This window comes from Equus przewalskii, chromosome 6 (assembly GCF_037783145.1).
Source record: "Equus przewalskii isolate Varuska chromosome 6, EquPr2, whole genome shotgun sequence".
NCBI lineage: Eukaryota > Metazoa > Chordata > Mammalia > Perissodactyla > Equidae > Equus > Equus przewalskii.
This window is the reverse complement of record NC_091836.1, coordinates 68578107-68594179: the sequence shown is the minus strand read 5'-3', so window position 1 is coordinate 68594179 and position 16073 is coordinate 68578107. Positions and strand designations below refer to the sequence as shown.

Genomic DNA, 16073 nt, shown 5'->3' with positions numbered 1-16073 from the left:
TCCTGGTCTAGAATTACATCCTGCTTACACTCTTCCCCTTCCTTGCCTGGCTGCTCCAACTCCCTCTCCAGTTTCTCCTGAGGGCATTTCCTCAAGACACCAGTCTCATAGGGGCTCCTCAACTCAGGATCTCCTTCTAGGGAACCCGACCTAAAACAGGGAGATGGGCTTAGAAACCACTTATTCCAACAGAACTTCCGTATGATCCAGCAATTCCACTTCTGGGAATATATCTCAAGGAAACAGAATCACTAATGTGAAAAGACATATGCACGCCCACGTTCACTGCAGCATCATTGACAAGAGCAAAGACATGGAAACAAACTAAGTGTCCATCAGTGGATGAATGGATAAAAAGAATGTGGTGTGCATACATATACATAGTGTAGGGGAGGAAGACATTTCCTCTATCCACTGTGGGTTCTTCTGGCTGGAGAACAAATTAAACTCACATGAGACAGAATAACAGGAGAAAATTAAACAAAGCTTTATAACATGTATACATGGGAGAGGCTCAGGTAACCTGAGGAACTCGCCAAAATGGCTGAAGCCCCCAACTTAAATATCATATTCAGCTAAAGACAAAGGAGGATGTTGGGGGTGGGGGGGAGTCAGTTACAGGAGGTTACCAGACAAGCACAGTAAACAGGAATAAGATTATTATGCAGATTTAAGTCTTTGCCTTCTGCACTGATAAGAGTTTCTAGAGATAAGGTCATGCCCCTTCTTCCTGGTACAGAGAGGGAGACACCTTTACAGATGGAGATTTCCCTTACAAATGTAAATGTCTCTTACAAAGGGTAAGTAAATTCTACTGTTCAGTTGCTTTCCTGTCTGCAGTTTATTAAAAGTAACCAGCCCCAAACAATCTTCATGCCAAAGAGACATATCTTGGGGTGGCCAATTCCAGGCCCCCACAATATACAATGGAATACCATTCAGCCACAAAAAAGGGGAAATTCTGCCATTTGCGACAACATGGATGGACCTTGAGGGCATCAAGCTAAGTGAAATAAGTCAGACAAGGAAAGACAAATACTGCATAACATCACTTACATATGTAGCCTCAAGAAAACCCAACACAATCTGAACTCATAGATATAGAGAACAGACTGGTGGTTGCCAGAGGTAGAGGCAGGGCGGGGGGGGGGGGGGGGGTAGGAGAAATGGGTGCAGGTGGTCAAAAGTTACGAACTTCCAGTTGTAAGAGGAATAAGTCCTGGGGATGTAATGTACAGTATGGGGACTATGGTTAACAACAATAAAAGTGTATTGTATATTTGAAAAATAGCAAGAGAATAGATCTTAAAAATTGTTATCACAAGAAAAAAAATTCTATCTATGTGTGGTGTTGGATGTCCCCTAAACTTATTGTACAGGTGATCATTTCACAATATATACATATATCAAAATATCAAATCATCACGTCGTACACCTGAAACTAATACAAGGTTATGTGTCAATTATGTCTCAATTTTAAAAAATAAATAAATAAAATAGGGAGAGTAATAAAATCCAACTCATTAAAAAAAAACAAACAAAAAGAAACCACCTACCCCAACTATCTGCCCACAATCCCACTGAACAAAGAGGATGTTGAGGCCCAGAGAGGGCACACGTGTCTCCAGGGGCTCCCTCTTTGGCATGCGGTAGCCCCACCTTGCCACCAGTCTACTCTGCAGGCCGGAGGCCTTCTCTGCAACACCCTCAACAGCCCTGGGCTACAAAGGTTTTCTGATCCTGTTTGGGGCCACCATGCCTGAAGGCGTCCCCTTAAACCATCATCTCTCCTTGGAAAATGAAGCAGCCAGGGTCAGAAACAGGGAAAGAGAAATCTTTCAAGGTGGGGGTCAGCAAGGCAAGAACTGTTCTGCCAGTAACACCGCACGACACTGCCTTCAGGGGTGCACAACGAAGAGGCAGATGGGGCTGTGGTTGACGAAATCCAGACCTTTTTCTCTGATGAGGCCTCGTATGGTAGAAAAGGCACTATCCTGGGAATTGGGAAACCTGGATCCCAACTACAATTCTGTCATCGCCTGGCTGAGTGACTGTAGGGGAGTCAACAGACACTCCAAGGAAGTCAATTTCCCCATCTACGGGATGCCGGCAACAGAGTCCAGCAAAGCACGGCATTCAGAGCACAAGATTCAAGCCACGAACCCACTTCTTATGCACATGGCCCTCTTGGAATGAATGAGCCAGCTACTTACCCCATCTGAACCTTAGTTTCCTCATTTGTCAACAGAGATGACCACAGGACTGACCTCACGGCCTGTTGTGAGGATTAGAGGGCACAACGCACACAGAGCAGCTGGCAGGTCCCCGCACACCGCGAGCTTGGAGTCGTGGGTGGCTATTTCTGCTCCTGTTATGTACCATCCCATGGTTGTATAACTGGCTTGGCTCTGTGGCCACACTGACTTGACACAACTCCCATGCCTTGTAAAAGCCAGAGGACATGACACAGGGGAGACTACCTGGGGGAGAGAGTTTCAAGGGCTTCCCTCACGCCTCCCTGGCTTCAGGAGGAAGAAGCAGATTCCCCAGGGCTCCAGGCCAGGGCTGGAGTGGGTCCTCAGGACCGGTGGGCGCACCCGGGTGGGACAGGTGTGTGTCTGTGTGTCTGGCAGGATCCACTGCGGTGCACAGTCAGTCCCCGTTCCCTTTCCATTTGTGAAGTGGACAGAAAAGATGCATACTTCACTTTGTTTTGTTTCTTCAGATTAGAGAATGTATTTATTTTGTCAAATTTCCTTTAAAATTTTTAAAATCATGGTAAAATATAAGTAACAAAATTTACCATCTTAGCCGTTTTTAAGTGTACACTTCAGTGGCATAAAGCGCATTCACACTGTTGTGCAACCATTGCCACCATCCATCTCCAGAACTCATTTCATCTTGCAAAACTGAACCTCTGTACCCACGAAACACCACCTCCCCCTTCTCCCTCCCCTGGTCTTTGTTTTCTTTAATCTGTGCAAGAACTGAGTGTGGTGGGATGATCCCTTTAATAAATATTTACTAGTGGTTTCTAATGTGCCTGGCTCTGTGCTAGGCCCGGACCACAGGACGAACTCATCACCAGACTGAAGGTTTAGGATTCAACAAGCCTGAACAAAAATGGAAGAGAAATGTTTTCATTTCTTCATTCAGCAAAACTCTCCTGAGGGCCTGGGGCTGTGGGAGGCAGCAACGGAGGACACTCCCTCCCCACCTGGTGCGGGGTGGGGGTCGGGGTGGGGCGGGAGAGCGGCTCCAACTGCTACTGAAACCAAAGCGGATTCCCCTTCTGGTGAGTTAAATCAGACTCTCAGCCAGAGGTAGTTGTCTCACAGAGTAAAGTATATTTGCAGCAAATGGGAGACCATGCAGAATCATTTCCAGAGTCATGGCGTCCCCAAACAAAGGGAAGCAGGGAGCTTTTATTTCTGATGGGGAATGAATATTCCAAAGAGAGAGGTGGGCATTTGCTTGCACAGGCTCAGGTGGAAAACATGCTTCCACGTACACCGCAGGGTATGGTAATAAGGCCGAAGCTCCTCCTGGAGAGATCTTAGCATTAAAACAAGGCAAAGGTCATAGGCGTAGCTCTGGTTGTGAGGCTTGGTGTGGTTCAGGGTGTTGGTGATTGCATCTCTTTAACACAACAAAGGGGAAAAAAACCCAAATTGGAACAACAGTTACCATCCCTGATTTTGGTGGGGGGGAGCAGCAAATAGTCCCTGACATAACCACCAACCCTCGTGGCTTCCTCTCCCCGGGGCTCTCTGCTTCACCAGATCCTACCCACAGACCTACAGCGGGAGGCACAAGCTGCTGCAGAAATCCAAGGGAGCAGGGACCTCACTGCCCAGAGCTCGTGGAAGAGCACTGAACAGGGAGTCTGGACCGTGGGTTCCAGCGCAGCTCTACTCTGATCTCACTGGGTGACCTTGGCCAAAACCCCTCCTCTCTTTGGATCCCACTCTGCTGTCAAACTGGAACCAACAATCCCCCACACATACACCCCAAACCGCTCTGGTCATGGCTACACGAGATCATGAATACGCGTGAACTTTGATGACTAAAAGGCTTGGTGAAGTGAGGGCTCCGATTACCCACATTCTGTAACTTGCCGTTTAGAGAAACAGGCATCACCGTCTCTGTGGGCTGCTGACTCCAAAGCTGCCCCTATTTCCTCCCACCCGGCGCCACGACACAGATTCAAACAGCCCCCGTGCGTTGGTTCAGCCCGCACTCTACAGCTGGGAGTCGGCCAGGGACTGAGCAAAGGCCACACGGCCTGCCTGCCTCTTCCCAAGTAAGTCATTTTTATTACCTGGCCTACCTAGATGCCCTCACCAAAATAAATGAATACTCAATATTATCCCAGATAGTGAGCACTGGAAGGAACCTTGGAGACCATCAAGAGTAACAGTAATAGTAACAGTAAGATTGCTATTATACAGTATGCTACTATTACTACCACTGCTACCATGAATGATAACAGCAGCGGATGCTACAGGGCAGGCACTGTGGCGAGAGCTTTCGACAGCCTCATTCAAGCTTCACTTCATCCCCTTGAGGTTGGTTTTACCATTACCCACATTGGATGGATGAGGTATCTGAGACACAGAGAGGCTGAGAAACTCGCCTGGGGTCACACTGGTGTGTGGGGCAGGGCTGGGACTCAAACCCAGGCATTCAGATCTGGAGGTCCTCCCACCCCCTTCCATGCGGCTGTGTGGCACAGCAGGGGAGGCTGAGGGAATTTGCTCAAGGTCACACGGAGGGATGCTTGGCCCTGACAAATAAAAATGGCAAGTAATAGGATATATTGGAATATATGAGGAAGCCATTTTGTGTAAACCTAATTCGGCCTGACCTTGTCTTTCCAAAAGGGCCTGACGGAGGCCAGTGAGCATGCATTGTATATCTGCTTTAGAGATTCCCTATGGCAAGAGCAAAGGCCCTTGAGATAAAGGTGCAACTTCCCTCCCCATCCCAACGTTGGCATTTCTTTAAGGATTAAGCATCTTTCCTCAGGCTAGAAACTGATTGCTGCGCTCACCTGTGACCACCCAGCTCGAGCCAATAGACTTGCCTCCTGCTACGCCCTCTGAGAGAGCAGACCCACTACCTGCTGTGTCCATCAAGTGCTGTGCCGACAGGGCAATCTTGTGACTATTGTGGGAGGGACATTTCAATCACATGTGAAACGTCCTGTATGGGGGTATATAACCACTCTGTGCACCCCACTTCTTTGGTGCCCTTTCTTCCTTCGAAAAGAAAGGCCCCGGGCCATGGTCCTCAGATTTCAGCTCAGAATAAACTCACCCAAATTTTCATTTATAGATTGGTTATGGATTATTTTTGTCAACAGCCCTCAGGCCCTGACAGACAGCCCTGTAGACAGTCAGGAAGGTGTCACAGTGGAGCACTGTGCTGCTTCTGCTCAAGAGGTCACGCTTGGAGTTCTGCTTGGGATCCCTGTGACAGGTCCTCCGTGACAGGACACATGAACGCTTTCAGTCTTGGCAGTGCACAGAAGAAAGGCGGCTACCATACAAGTGGATAAGAAGAAATCAGAGAAAATCTTAATGGATTCTTAAAGGTCTAGTGTGGCCTAGCATGTCAGCTGGGAATAACTGACAGCCTCAGATATAAGGCCGCTCAGACTGACTGAGGAGCTCTTCTCCATAGTCCTGCACCAACACTCCCAAGAAAGACTGGATGGGGCACTACAGAGAGCAACCCTGCACTGCTTCGGACAGTCAAGGAACCCTAATCCTTTGCTCCAACCCTTCTTTCTACAAAGCAAAAGCCTAAGTCTCTAGGAGAGGGACAGAAAATCACTTTGTTCCCAGGGCCCAGGTGAAAGTCCATTGCGCCTCGGGCAGGAGCAAAAGAAAAATTCATGGTTTCTTAGGGGAGGGGTAGGAAACCCTCTTGTCACCCCTAGGGCACAGTCTAAGACCCAGTGTTGTTGTAGAAAGGACAGACAACACCCTGCCCCTGGGGGCAAGACAGGAAATTGTCTCCAGCCTAGGGACCTGCAGTGACACCAAACAGAGGTGGGCTTGATGTCACTCCACTGGGTGAAACTCTTCCCCACCCTAGACCAACCACAGGACTAAGGCAGCAGCAGATAGTTGCCATGGGGAAGAGGCTCAGGAACGCTGGGAAAGCCCTATCTCCAAGATCAAGACGTACAGGGCCTGCTCAAGACCCAGTCGAACCTGCATAATAGAGAGCCCACTAGGCCCACCATGACCCTAGCACAAGTAACAAGCCGACAGCAGGCTACTACTCAGGGACGGGAAGAGCATGGAGATGCCCTCTGTGACCCAGGAGGACAGGGACTATGGAAAACTGAGGATGGGGCAAGGGCACTGGGAAGGACTTCATCAAAATTTGAAAACTTGTGCTTGAAAGGACACTATCAAGAAACGGAAAAGACAGCCCAGAGAATGGATAAAATATTTGTAAAGCATATATTTGATAAGTGACTGGTATCTATAATATATAATATCTGTAAGGAACTCCAGCAACTCAATAATAAAAAGACAACTCAATTTAAAAATGAGCAAAGGATCTCAATAGGCATATCTCCAATTAAGATGTAGAAATGGCCAATAAGCACATAAAAAGAAGCTTAACATTATTAGTCATCAGGAAAATGCAAACCAAAACCATGAGAGACCACTTCACACCCACCAGGATAGGCTAGAATCAAAAAGTCAGATAAATACAAGTGCTGACAAGGATATGGAGAAATTGGAACCCTCAAACACTGCCAGCGGGAATATAAAATGGTGCAGACATTTTGAAAAACAGTCTGGCAATTCTTCAAAAAATTAAACATAGAGTTACCATTTGACTCAGCAACTCCACTCATAGGTATACACCAAGAAAAACAAAAACATATGCTTATGCAAAAATTTGTACATGAATACTGATAGCTGCATTATTCATGAAAGCCAAAAAGCAGAAATAACCCATTTGTCCAACAACTGATGAATGGATAAACAAAATGCAGTACTCATACAATGGAATATTATTTGACCATAAAAAGATACTGATACGTGGTACAAAAGGATTGTCTTAGGCCATATGGGCTGTTATAACAAAATACCACAGACTGGGTGGCTGAAAACAACAAAAGTTTATTTCTCACAGTTCTGGAGGCTGAAGTATAAGATCTGGGCACCAGCATGGTTGGATTCTGGGAAAGGCCCCCTCCTGGGCTGCCGACTTCTGTTATCACCTCACATGGTGCAAGGGGTGAGCTGATTCTCTGGGGTCTCTTTTATCAAGACCCCAATCCCAATCATGAGGGCTCCACCCTCATGACTTAATCACCTTCTAAAGGCCCCACCTTCTAATACCATCACTTTGGGCATTAGGTTTTCAGCATATGAATTGGGGGGGGGGTGGCGGCGGGACACAAACATTCATTCTGTAGCAAGGATGAACCTTGAAAACAAATGCTAGGTGAAAGAAGTCAAACACAAAAGATCACATATTATATGGTTCCATTTACATGAAATGTCCAGAATAGACAAATATGTAGAGGAGTGGTTGCTTAGGGTTGTGAGGCATGGGGAACTGGGGAATGAAAGGGTACAGGGTTTTTTTTTTTTTTATGTAATTGTGGTAAAATACAGATAAAATAAAATGTACCATTGTAACTATCCTAAAGTGTACAATTCAGTGGTATTAAGTACATTCACAACACTGCACTATCTAGTTCCAGAACCTTTTCATCCCCCAAACCGAAATTCTGTATCTATTCTCCCTTCCCTCCAGTTGCCCTGGCAACTATAGGGTTTTCACTTTTTTGTTTCTTTCTGTTTTGTTTGTTTGTTTGTTTTTGAGGTGATGAAATATTCTAAAATTGACTGTGGTGATGGTTGCACAACTCTGTGACCGTGCTAAAAATCCCCTGAATTGTGCACTTTAAATGCTGAATTGTGTGGTATGTGAGTTATAGCTCAAAGCTATTAGAAAGAGAGAGAGAAATAACTGGAGCTATGAGAGGTTGCAACTATAAGACAGAGATTTTAAAATAACTATGATTAATAAGTAAAAGAATCTAGCAAAAAATAGACAACCTGTAGAAACAGATGGGGAATTTTAACAGAGAGATGAAAACTATTTTAAAAAAAGAGTCAAATGAAGTACAAAAGAAGTGAAAAACATCATAGGGATGAAGAAGTCCTTTGACGTACTCACCAGCAAACTGGAAACAGCCAGGAAAGAATCAGTAAACTTGAATCTAGATCAATAGAAATTAACCAAACTCAAACACAAAGAGAAAAAAGAGTGGGGATGGCAAGGGGAGAACAGCGCATCCAAGAACTGGGACAACATCAAAAGGTCAAAATACGTACACAACTGGAGCCTCAGAAGGAAAAAAAGAGAGAAGGAAGAGAAAATATTTAGAGATAATGGCTGAGAATTTTCCCAATTTAATGAAAGACAACAAATCACAGATCCAAGAATTCCAGAGAACCCCAAGCAGGATAAATACAAAACACATACACTCCTAGATAAACAGTCAAACTGCCAAAAACCAAAAATAAAAAGTAAATGTTAAAGGCAACCAGAGAAAAATACAAAAGAACAAAGATAACAATCACTGCAGATTCTTATCAGAATTTATGCAAGCCAGAAGATGATGAAGTGACATCTTTAGAGAGCTGAACAGAAAGGCTGTCACCTCAGAAATCTATTCCAATGAAAATATTTTTCAAAAATGAAGGTATAACAAAGAGGTGGTGGCCTTGTGGTTAAGTTCAGTGTGCTCTGCTTTGGGGGCCCAGGTTCAGTTCCTGTGCAGACCTACAGCACTCATCTGTCAGTGGCCATGCTGTGATGGCAGCTCATATACAAAAAGAGGAAGATTGACAACAGATGTTAGCTCAGGGCAAATCTTCCTCAGCAAAAAAAAAAAAAAAGAAAGAAAGAAGGTAAAATAAAGACTTTTTTTAAACATAGACTGAGAGAATTCATTGCCAGCAAGATGTATACAGAAAGAAATGTAACAGGAAGTCCTTTAGATGGAATAGATATACCAGATGGAAATCCAGATTTACACAAAGAAATGAAGAGTACTGGAAATTACGAAGGAAAGCAACAAAAAAGAAAGGCAAATATAAAGATTTTATTCTTATTTTTAATCACTTTAAAGAATTATTGACTGTTCAAAGCAAAAATAGTAACAATATATCATAGAGTTTATAACATCTGTAGAAGTAGAATGTATAACAAAAATAGCACAAAGGATAGGAGTGAGAAAATGGAAGGATACTGTTATAAGGTTCTTACCCTGTACATGAAATGATACATTATTATTCAAAGATAGACAGTGATAAGTTTAAGATGTATACTGTAAACCCCAGACCAACCACTAGAAATTTTTAAAAGAGGTATAATCAATAACCTAGTAGTAGAATAAAGTGGAATCATAATAAAATACTGAATTAATCCAAAATAAGGCAGGAAAAGAGGACACAAGACCAGATGGCAAAAATAGAAAACAACTAGCAAGGTGGTAGATTTCAATCCAGCCACATCAATAATTATACTAATGGTGAAAAATCTAAACACCCAATTAAAAGGCAGAGATTGTCAAACTAGATAAAAACAAAAGACTCGGGGCCGGCCCCATGGCAGAGTGGTTAAGTTTGCGTGCTCCACTTTGGTGGCCCAGGGTTTTGCTGGTTCAGATCCTGGGCATGGACATGGCACCGCTCATCAAGCCATGCTGAGGTGGCGTCCCACACGCCACAACTAGAAGGACCCACAACTAGAATATACAACTATGTACTGGGGGTCTTTGGGGAGCAAAAGGAAAAATAAAATCTTCAAAAACAAACAAAAGACTCAATTATATGCTATCTATAGGAAGCTCACTTTAAATATAAAAACATAGATAGGTTAAAAGGGGATGGAAAAAGTTACACCACACAAACACTAATCAAAAGAAACTTAGGGTGGCTATATTAATATTAGACAAAGTAGATTCAGAATAAGGAATATTTCCAGAAAGAGAGAGGAATATGATACAATGATAAGGGAGCCAATTTATCCAGAAGACATAATAATCCTAATTACACATAGTCGAATATCAGATCTTCAAAATACATGAAGCAAAATCTGATAGAATTGAAAGGAAAAGTAGATAAATCTGCAATTATAGTTGGAGACTTCAAATTTCCTCTCTCCATTCAGTGTTTGATAGAACAAGTAGACAGAAAATCACAAGGATACAGAAGACTCAAATGAGAACATCAAACTTGATGTGACATTTCTAGAACACCATACACACAACATCAACAGAATAAACACTCTTTTCAAGTATACATTAAAGATTTGGGGGAAAAAAGATCTGTGAAGACACATCACATTACCATATTCTACCCGTGAAACAAACCTCAACAAATTTGAAAGAATTGAAATCACATGAAGCATGTTTTCTAATTAAAATGGAATCAAACCAGAAATCAATAACAGAAAGATATCTAAAAAATTCCCAAATATTTGGAAACAATATGCTTCTGAATCAACAATGGGTCAAAGAAGAAAATACAAAGGAAAATTTAAAATATTTTGAACTGAATGAAAATGAAAACACGAGATATCAAAATTTATGGGATGCAGCTAGAGCAGTTTGTAGAGGGAAATTTATAGCATTAAATGCTTATATTTAGAAAATATTATATTTATTTTTTATTATAACATTTGTTATATTTAGAAAATAAAGGCTTGGAATCAATAATCTAAGTTTAAGAATAGGAAAAAAATTATATTCAAAGCAAAACAAAGGAAGGAAATAATAAAGGTAAGAGCAGAAGTAGATAAAATTGAAAACAGGGAAATAGAGAAAATCATTGAAACCAAACATTGTTATTGGGAAAAAAAAAAACTGATAAACCTCCTGTCAGACTGGTCAAGAGAAAAAGAATAAAGACAAAAATTACCAGTATTAGGAATAAAGAAGGAACATCACTACAGATCCTACAGCTATCAAAAGGATAATGAGTAAATATTATGAGCAAGTTTGTGCCAAGATATTTGATATCTTAGTTGAAATGTCCTAATGGAGGGCTCTCAGAGTGGCCAAGCCATTTCTTCCCCATCTGCACCTTGTATAAGACTGAGGTTTGGGCAGACAAGAGGGGAAGTGTGGGCCATAAAGAGTGTCCAAACTGCTGTAGAAAACATGCCTCAAGGCCCAAGGGGAGTAGCCTGGCAGAGGCCACACTGGGCTAGTTGCCTGGGTTCAAATTCCCCTGAGTTTATCTCAGGTCTGAGCCTCTTTCTCAACACTAGGTGCACAAGAAATGACAACCTTAATTCTGGAGATTGCCCAATGGCAGTGATGGAAAAGCCCCAGATTTAGGCTATGCCTCCTGCCCAAGCCACCTCCACAGCACCATCCCAATACAGGACTGAGGAGGTGGTTAAAAACCTAGATTCAGGTTCCCTCTCTCTCCTTCCCTCTCTCCCTCTGCCCCTCACTCTGCCATTCTCCCTCCCATCCAGGCCCAGGTGAATTAGAACAAGCAAGGGCTTTGGCATCAGAACAACCAGGATTCCAGTCCCAGCTCTTCTTCTAACTAGCTATCACCTTTGTAAGACTCAGTTTCTTCATCTCATTTTAAGGTTGTTGTGAACACTTACCTCCAGGGCTGTAAAGCCTAAATAACAGGATGCATGTGCAGTGTAATACACACGGTCAGGGCTACATTCATATCAGTTTCTGGTCTTTCCCTAAAGGACCCCTTTGCTGAACATTCTAGTGAGGAGTGTACTCCCTCTTCTCAGCTTGACCTTGAACTTCAAAAGCTCCAGGAGGGCAGAGACTGGGTCTACCCAGCCTTTCTCCTCACCAGTATATCTGCAGTACCTACACAGGTCTTGGCAAAGAGCACTTACCTGATAAATGTATTGAATGAGTGAACAAGTGAATAAATGGATAAACGATGACAACAGTTATTCCGGGTAACACAAAATGTAATACTGGATCCCACACTGTATTTCCCAGGTCCCTAGAGTGCACATGACTGCAGAGGCAGGGAGTGGGCAACGAGATGAAAAAGATACAGTCCTTACCCTTGAGGAAGTCAATAAGCTTTTTCTGACATCTTCCCTGTACCAGGTCTCATGCTAGGTTCCGGGATCCTCGAATCAGCGTTGTCCCTGCCTACAGTCAGACAGGAGAGAGAGGAATATACAGACAAATTGTTATACAAACTGTCTCTCCAAAACGTGTGCTCCCCCAAACTGTATTTCTCCAAGCTGTGAACTTCCAGAAGGCAGGGAGCCTGTCCTATACACCTCCAAATACCCAGCCCAGGTCCTAGTGTTAAAGTGTAAATGAAAGTTTTTTTGAAGTGGGTTTGGTTCTAAAGAAGGCTTCTTGAGGAAGATGCACAGAGATAGGAAGGATGGGCAGGGTATGGAAAAAGAGAGGCTGGGGGAAGGGCACTTCAGGTCAAGAGCGCAGTGTGAGCAAAGACCCAGAGGTGGAAAAGCACGTTCAAGGACACAGCAAACGACCTGATGCAACCAGAGAGCTGGATCCACATCAGAGAGAGGCAGCGGAGGCAGGCTGGAGAGGGTGGCAGGCGCAGGATCACGTGAGGCCTTGAATGCTCAGTTAAGGAGATTGGGCCTCATCTGAGAGCTATGGGAACCAAGGGAGAGAATGGTTGGCCTGTGTGTTCCAAAGATCATTCCAGGAATCAGCGTGGAGCACAAAGCTGGAGATGGGGCACCAGTGAAGAGGCTAGTATAGCTGTCTCTGCAAGCGAAGGTGGCATGGCCAAGCCAGCAGGCATGGAGACAACTGCTTCCTGCTTGTTGAGGGTAGAGAGGTCACTGTGTATGTTTCTAAACATGCATCCTTTCAGAGGGTCAGCCTAATTGGAAATCCCAACTCTGCTCAGTTTCATGACTCACCACACCCCAAAGCCTGGGGGAGGCCAAGGGTACCAAAGAAAGAGGCCAAGACACGTTTAACCAACAGCTGATTTTACATTTCTTCCTCTTCAACATCATCCTGCCAGATTCAAAGCTTCACTGCAGGCTTTCAGTTAGTTCACATAAAATATTTGCTTTCCCACCCTTCTTTGTCTCTCCTGCATGCTCTGTGTCAAAATCCTTGTGCGGGTTGCTGATTAAAAAAAAAAACAAACCCCACAAGGCCGGACTGAGGGTGGACGCTGGAATCACCAGGAAACCGCAACTCTAGGATAAGCTCCTGTCTGGGACAGCTGTTCCTCCCTGGCAGGGACCACGCTGGCTTGCTGGTCACCCTCCACGCTCAGGGACCATGCTGATACCCACAGGCCGAGGCCAGCTCGGGAATCTAGTGAAGCCACTGAAGAGGGAACTGGGGCATTAATACCACTCCTTCTCGGTGACTCAACCTCAGCTCCTGATAGCCAGTGTTCCTTCTCTCGAGGGCCACATGAACATCTCTCAAGTATGCAGTTTATACCACTGACCTCAGAATCGGCCAGGATTTTGCAGCTATTGCAGAGCATGGGCTCCAGACCCAGAGCACCTGAGTTTAAATCCTGGCTCTGCCACTTATAGCTGTGTGACCCTGGGCAAGTTTCTTAACCTCTTTGTGCCTCCATTTCTTCATCTGTAAAATAGGACTGATTATAGAATCTACTCCACGGGGTTGTTGTAAGACTTATTAAATAAATCGACACGTGTGAACGATCTAGAATACTAACTGGCCGATAGGAAATACTCACTGCAGTTTAGCACCTGTTACTATTTGCTGTAGTTCATGAGACTCGCTGCTCATCCTTTTGGAAAATTCAGGACTGCTCTAGACCTCTCATCTCCCAACGCTTCTCCAGCTGCACCCCAGCCCCCAGAAATTATAGATTTCTCCCGCAGGTTCTCTGAGATGCAGTTTGAGCGACTGAATGCAGCAGAGCACACCAGCGCTGCGCTGTCAGCTCCTCACTAGGAAGTCGTTCAGCAGCGGCTCTCAAAGAGTGGCCTTCAAACCAGCGGCATCAGCATCCCCCAGGAATTTGTCAGAAGGGCAAATTCTTGGCCCCACCCCAGACCTAGCGAATCAGAAACTCTGGGGGTGGGACGCAGCAAGCCGGGTTTTACAAGTCCTCCGGGCGATTGGGATGCACATGGAATTTTGAGAACCACTGCCATGTGGTGTAGCAGAGTGGTTGATTTAAGTAGATACAGCCCAGTGCCATCGCCCACTCCTCCAAGAAGTGTCCCTGATCCCCCCCAGGGCCCCCTCTTCCTCACTTCTCCAGCTTCCTCCCCGTATTGTAGTCATTTGTGCCCAGAAGTGCTTCTCTGGATTGCAAGTTCCCTGAGAGCAGGGTTGAGGTACATCCCTCCCTGCGCCCACACTGGGACACTAACCCCTCGCTTAGGAAAGAGATGCTGAGTCAAGCACGCAACATTTCCAGTTTCCTCTGACGGGGCCTCCGCTCCTTCCAGGACGCTCACTGGAGTTGCGGTTTCCCTTTAAGAGTTGTGTCATCTCCATGCTGAGATGCCTGTATCTTTGTCATTTCTCAAGTCCTCCAGTTTCACTTTTACTCCTTCCTCCCCCGTTATGTTTCTCTAAAGCCCTGTGGACAAGTTGGCCCATCCCCAGGTAAACCTGTCCTCCCACTTATTTTCAATCATAATACTTCTACTCATAACAACATTTGTCAAGTACTATAAGCCAGGCCCTGTGCTAGACACTTTACACTCACTCTTTTAGCCCTTACAACCACCCTAGGAAAGAGGTACTTAACTTATTCCCAATTAGATGGAGCACAGGGAAACTTTGAACACAGAAGCAACATTAACGTGTGGCGAGGTTAGGGCTCATTCAGTCTGGGTGCCTACAGATTAGGAGAAGTACCTTGTCTAGGCATACTTATTATAGTTACCAGAAAAATGATCCACTCACAACCTGTCCTGAGCCCCTGCTCAGTAAGCTGCATCTGACCGGGTCTCAGCCCACCAGGGGCTGCACTTTCCCCCTCGTGTGGGGAGCAATGGCCTCACCATCTCTCTTCAGTGAGTCCCTAGCCCAGCGCTTACTATTCTATACTTTGAGAGTTTCCAACTGTGTTCTCAGAGCTCTGGAGACCGGGGTGTGGGGGCTGGACAAGTGAGAGGCTGACCACGCGGAACACTCAGACCACCCCTGATGAACCAGGGCAGCCCCCAGCATCTGTGTCACCTTGTGGGCTAAACAAGACTGTATTTGAAGAAAAGGTTCCACTGCTCAAAAAAGCTGAGAAGACTACTCCCGAATAGTGATTGTCCTTTATATATATTATATATATATATATATATATATATAATTGACATGTAACAGTTTCTGGCATACAACATAATGATTCATATATGTATATCCTGTGAAATGATCACCACACACAGTAACTGTCTTTCAATGCATCTGTTTCTCCCAGAACGTAGGCTCCTGGAGAGCAGGGTCTGTACCCACAGACCAGCACAGGGCTAAGAGGGTCCCAGGAAAAGTGGGCCAGAGGGAAAGGAAGATGAAAATGACTGTATGAAGAGCGCTCTGTGCAAAGTAAGGTGACCCCTCTTTCCCTGCAGGGGAAAGGTCTTGGGAGAGTTGAGTAAGAAACTTGCAGACAGAATGATGCAAGGGGCAATTTCTGTACATGTTGCAACACGGCATTCTAAAACGGGGCTGCTCCGACGGCTGGTTCCCAAGGGTCTCAGCCCCACTCCTCTCTAGCTGGCTACATGTGTCACACAAGATAGGGCCAAAGGCCACTACCGAGCCCTGCTAAGGCCTGGTCTTATGGCTGGGAGGTCAGTGCTCCTAGGTTCTGGTTTGAAACCTAGAGTCACCTTCGATCACCCCTTTGCACCTTCTGCCCGACATTCATGTCACCAAGTCCTAGAGATTCGAAGGCCTCAGCATCTCTCCAACCTTCGCTTCTTAGCTTTTGCCTTGCCATGCCTTTAGTTCACACTGCATTATCATCATCTCTCCCCTCTCTCCCTTCTCTTCTTCCGTCCAACATCAGCCAAGGCCCTCCTGTGGGCCAGGCCCAGTG

General features: G+C 44.9%; 1 long non-coding RNA gene across 2 annotated transcripts in view; it reads right to left on the bottom strand.

Moving 5' to 3' along the window:
• The window catches only part of LOC103548226 (uncharacterized), a 39017-nt gene that overhangs the window by 17540 nt on the left and 5404 nt on the right, over positions 1-16073 (bottom strand). For both annotated transcript variants that reach the window (XR_011541151.1, XR_011541152.1), the window contains exon 3: positions 12103-12193. This is a non-coding gene — a long non-coding RNA (uncharacterized lncRNA). The remainder of the gene's footprint in view (positions 1-12102; positions 12194-16073) is intronic.